Below are 6,000 nucleotides of genomic sequence, written 5' to 3' on the forward strand. Positions count from 1 at the left end.
TCTCAATTACCCTACTGTGGGCAAAAGTTTTAGTTTAGTTTAGAGATGCAACACGGAAATAGGCCCTTCAGCCCACCAAGTTCACGGCAACCAGCGATCCCCGCACATTAACGCTATCCTACACACACTAGGGGCAATTTACATTTATACCAAGCCAATTAACCTACAAACCTGTACGTCTTTGGAGTGTGGGAGGAAACCGGAGATCCTGGATAAAACCCACGCAGGTCACGGGGAGAACATACTCCGTACAGACAGCACCCGTAGTCTGGATCAAACCCAGGTCTCCAGGGCTGTAAGGCAGCAACTCTACTGCTGCACTACTGAACCGTCCTAAAGTCCTCTCATGATTTTGTAAATCTCCATAAAATCACCACTCATCCTCCTGCGCTTCAAGGAGTAGAGTCCTAAAATGCGTAGTTTAATGTGGATAAATGTACCATTTCACAATCAATCATCCTGGTGATTGTGTGCCAAACTCCATTATGGCATGATGTCATCTCTCAAATTATTTCAGATCTCCAAGGCCAAAGGATAAATGATGAACAACATTATCTCTACATACAAGATGGCATTTTGATCAAACTGGAAGATTACTGAACATTGGGTTCAGGAGAGTTTGATATTGATATTGGCATTCGTTGGGGCACACAGGTGAAATTATTATGGGTAACAAGGAAATGGCAGAAGAGTTGAACAGGTACTTCAGCTCTGTCTTCACTAAGGACGACACAAACAATCTCCAAGATGTACTGGAGGACAGAGGATCTAGGGGGGTAGAGGAACAGAAAGAAATTTGTATTAAGCGAGAAATAGTATTGGGTAGACTGATGGGGCTGAAGATTGATAAATCCCCAGGGCCTGATGGTCTGCATCCCAGGGTACTCAGGGAGGTGGCTCTAGAAATAGTGGATGCATTGGTGATCATTTTCCAATGTTCAATAGATTCAGGATCAGTTCCTGAGGATTGGAGGATAGTTAATGTTATCCCACTTTTCAAGAAAGGAGTCAATTATTAAAGAGGTAATAACGGTGCATTTGGATAGAAGTAAACGGATGTCCAAGTCAGCATGGGTTTATGAAAGGGAAATCCTGCTTGACTAATCTTCTGGAATTTTTTGAGGATGTGACAAGTAAAATGGATGAAGGGGAGCCAGTGGATGTCGTGTATCTAGACTTTCAGAAAGCCTTTGATAAGTTCCCACACAGGAGATTGATGAGCAAAATTAGAGCACATGGTATTGGGGGTAGGGTGTTGACATGGATAGAGAATTGGTTGGCAGACAGGAAGCAAAGAGTAGGAGTAAACGGGTCCTTTTCAGAATGACAGGCAGTGGCGAGTGGAGTGTCACAAGGCTCGGTGTTGGGGCCGCAACTGTTTACCATATATATTAGTGATTTGGATGAAGGAATTAGAAGTAACACTAGCAAGTTTGCAGATGACACAAAGCTGGGTGGCAGTGTGAACTGTGAAGAGGATGTTAGGAGGTTGCAGGGTGACCTGGACAGGTTGAGTGAGTGGGCAGATGCGTGGCAGATACAGTATAATGTAGATAAATGTGAGGTTATGCACTTTGGCGGCAAAAACAAGGAGGCAGATGATTATCTCAATGGTGTCAGGTTAGGTACAGGGGAAGTGCAGCGTGTCCTTGTACACCAGTCACTGAAAGTTGGCGCGCAGGTACAGCAGGCAGTGAAGAAAGCTAATGGCATGTTGGCCTTCATAACAAGAGGATTTCAGTAAAGGAGTAAAGAGGTTCTTCTGCAGTTGTATAGGGCCCTGGTAAGACCACATCTGGAGTATTGTGCACAGTTTTGGTCTCCTAATTTGAGGAAGGACATCCTTGTAATTGAGGCAGTGCAGCGTAGGTTCACGAGATTGATCCCTGGGATGGCGGGACTGTCATATGAGGTAAGATTGAAAAGACTAGGCTTGTGTTTACTGGAGTTTAGAAGGATGAGAGGGGATCTTATAGAGACATATAAAATTATAAAAGGACTGGACAAACTAGATGCAGGAAAAATGTTCCCAATGTTGGGAGAGTCCAGAACCAGGGGCCACAGTCTTAGAATAAAGAGGAGGCCATTTAATACTGAGATGAGAAGGAACTTTTTCACCCAGAGAGTTGTGAATTTGTGGAATTCTCTGCCACAGAGGGCAGTGGAGGCCAAGTCACTGGATGGATTTAAGAGAGAGTTAGCTAGAGCTCTGGGGACTAGTGGAATCAAGGGATATTGGGAGATGTTGGGTATAGGTTATTGATTGTGGATGATCAGCCATGATCACAATGAATGGCGGTGCTGGCTCGAAGGGCCGAATGGCCTCCTCCTGCACCTATTTTCTATGTTTCTACGTTTATAATTGTCAATTGCACCAAAATACAGTGAAAGAATATGTCTACGAAAATCGCACCACACATGACTTCAATCCAAGCAGAGATAGGTACACCTCGCAGTGCAATATTTTAAGCTCGAGAAGAATAAACATGCCTTTGTGCAGAAAGGAATGGGCATGTGGTTGGGCATCAATGCCGACAAACAAACAAAGCCATTGTCAAGGCGAGAAATTATGAGAAGATCGCCCAAGTTAAATCTTTCTAAGACATGTGTCATACCATGTTTCTGCAAGATCTTGCAATGGTACTGTCACTCCTGATCGAGCTGGTGAAGAATGATGGACCAAGGCAGTTGGGAAAGGAACAGCAGAAGAAAACAACTACTGCAAACACGTTTTTGCATCAAGTTTCTCGTGAGGCGCTCCAAGACCTCACCCAATCCTGTTCTTCAGAGAAGCTGTCTGTTACTGTTAGAAGTGTTAGTGTTACTGCCTGTTAGAAGCTGAGTTACTCCAGCATTTTTTGTCTATCATTACTATTCTTCATTTTGCCTGTGATGCCTCCAACTATGCACTTTAATGCAAGCCATGTTATGGCTTATGATCAGATGCACATTTCCCACAAAGGCGGCTTCAAAAATGCAGCGACCTGTTCCACAATGATTATAATATTGTAATCGCATATTTTGGGCATTCAGTCAGAATACTGCAGCAGATATTCTTACGATTCCCATGTCATGAAATGGAGGTAAGCTGGGCCGAAGGGCACATTTCCACACTGGATCACTCTGTGACTCTAGGAATACTGTGAGAAACGTTGGGCGACTCCCTGATGTTGGCGAGCATGGATTCAACATGGATTATGGTGAAGCACATGGATCATGCACCATTGCTAAATGCATCACGACAGGCGCTGAACCATTTTCATGACAAATGGACTTATTAAATCAATTGTATTAGACAAGCATCTGCAACTTTGACCATTCCAGTTTGAACAGTTTGTGAAACAAAAAATAATGACAAACATTGTTTCGTATCTCCTTATCACATAGCTTAAAATACAAAGACTGAGAGATGAGAGTGTAAAGTGAGAGGTACTAAAGAGGTGGCGCTTGCAAGATCACAAAACTTTGACAGGTTATCTTCTGATCTAGAGATCAAGATCTCATTCCAGCGGCCCCATAGCAGAAGCGTCCATGTCGCGGGGCTGGAAACTGGAAGTGTCCTGAGCTAACTCTGCTACCGCCATCGTCTACTGTACAAGCGAGGCTCCCACTGATTGTCGCCGGAAGCTTGCGCCCTTTCCAGGACGGACGATGACAGCGATGTCAACATTTGAAACATAGAAGATGGACACGGAAGAAGAAGAAAAAGATCTCATTGCAGCACGTTATTGCAGGAAGACTGATGCACAGAACACGACTGTCTGGAGACTGGTCTGCTCTTGCCTGTCTCAGTGTCAGAGCAAGATGAGGACCTCAAGGCATGTTGTGGTCAGAGCTTTGCAGTTTGATCAAAGTTCCCACTCATCCCAAAACCTCAGTCACAGACTCACCCTCTGCCAGCTTGGTGAGATGCTGCTCTGTACTGTTACTATCCCCTGAAAGGTCTTTGTAACTCTTTTTCCACACTCCTCTGGTGATAGCACATCCTTCTTATAATAGACACTAAATGCTGGAGTAACTCAGTGGGATTGGCAGCATCTTTGGAGAGAAGGAATAGGTGACATTTCGAATCAAGACCCTTGTCCAGAGATGCTGCCTGTTTTGCTGAGTTACTCCAGAGATTGGTGTCTATCTTTGGTGCCAACCAGCATCTGCAGTTCTTTCCTACATGTCCTTCCTCTAAATTGGTCCACAAGAATGGGATTAAAGCAGTGGGAGTATTTTGTCATTTGGAAACCTCATTCCGAGATTTTTTGTTCCAAGATTGTGTTGGAAGCTTGGATGATCAGGTGAGCTTATTATAAGAAGGACATGCTGTCACCAGAGGAGTGTGGGTGACCACTTCAGGGTTGCTCACCCCCATCATCCCAAAATCCATCCCCACAATGGCAATTCTCTCTCACCTGCAACTGTGACTCCCCTTGTGGCCCACACGATGTGAGCTGGATGCAGACTCGCCTGATATCAGTGCAGGGTTCACACACGGGGAACAGCGGATACAGTAGATGAGGTTGGATGAAGCGCAAGTGAACCTCTGCCTTTCCTGAAAGAACTGTCGGGGTCTTGACTTGACGATCATTTCGCTGAACACTCTTGCTCAGCCCTGCTTGGCCCATGTGATCTCCCGGTTGCCAATCTTTCTAACTCCCTCTCCCATTCCCACACTGATCTTTCTGTCCTGGGCCTCCTCCACTGTCATGGTGAGGCCAAACGAAAATTGGAGGGACAGCATCTCCTATTTTGCTTGGGCTTCTTACACCCCAAAGATGTACAGGTTTGTAGGTTAATTGGCCTGGTATAAGTGTAAATTCTCCCTGGTGTCTGTAGGATAGTGTTAAAGTGCAGGAATTGCTGGTCGGCATGGAGTTGGTGGGCCGAAGGGCCTGTCTCGGTGCTGTATCTCTAAACTAAACTAAACCCAGTGGTATGACTATTGATTTCTCTAATTTCAAGTAACTCCTACATTCGCTCCCCTCCCCCCGGTCCATCACTCTAGTTGTCGTACAAGTTCTACTGTCTGCATCCTTGATTCCCTCTTGTTATCACATCTTCCCCAGCCAACAATGGACCATTATGGGCTCCACTATTCTTGAGGTCATCTGTAGCCAGCTCTGATTTGTTCAGTGTAACTGAATGCACTCATGCACCACTGGGATTTACAGGAGACAGCCCAAATATATCCAACAGGTCTCCAAGTCATTTACAGATCAAAACAGACCATAGAAAGTGCACCAGAGGAAGCATTTTATCAGGATGCATCACGGGTTGGTTTGGGAATAGCTCCATCCCAAGACCACAAGAAATTACAGCGAATTGTGGACGCAGCCCAGACCATCACACAAACCAACCTCCCTTCCATTGACTCCATTTATACCTCACGCTGCCTCGGCAAGGCCAGCAGCATCATCAAGGACGAGTCTCACCCTGACCACTCCCTCTTATAACCATATAACCATATAACAATTACAGCACAGAAACAGGCCCGTTCGGTCCCACCAGTCCACGCCGACCACTTTCTCTGACCTAGTCTCATCTACCTGCTCTCAGACCATAACCCTCCAATCCCCTCCTATCCATATACCTATCCAATTTACTCTTAAATAATAAAATCGAGCCTGCCTCCACCACTTCCACCGGAAGCTCATTCCACACAGCCACAACCCTCTGAGTAAAGAAGTTACCCCTCATGTTACCCCTAAACTTTTGTCCCTTAATTCTGAAGTTATGTCCCCTTGTTGGAATCTTCCCCACTCTCAAAGGGAAAAGCCTACCCACGTCAACTCTGTCCGTCCCTCTTAAAATTTTAAAAACCTCTACCAAGTCCCCCCTCAACCTTCTACACTCCAAAGAATAAAGACCCAACCTGTTCAACCTCTCTCTGTAGCTTAAGTGCTGAAACCCAGGAAACATTCTAGTAAATCTCCTCTGTACCCTCTCCATTTTGTCGACATCCTTCCTATAATTTGGCGACCAGAACTGCACACCATACTCCAGATTCGG

This window comes from Rhinoraja longicauda, chromosome 25 (assembly GCF_053455715.1).
Source record: "Rhinoraja longicauda isolate Sanriku21f chromosome 25, sRhiLon1.1, whole genome shotgun sequence".
Classification (NCBI taxonomy): domain Eukaryota; kingdom Metazoa; phylum Chordata; class Chondrichthyes; order Rajiformes; family Arhynchobatidae; genus Rhinoraja; species Rhinoraja longicauda.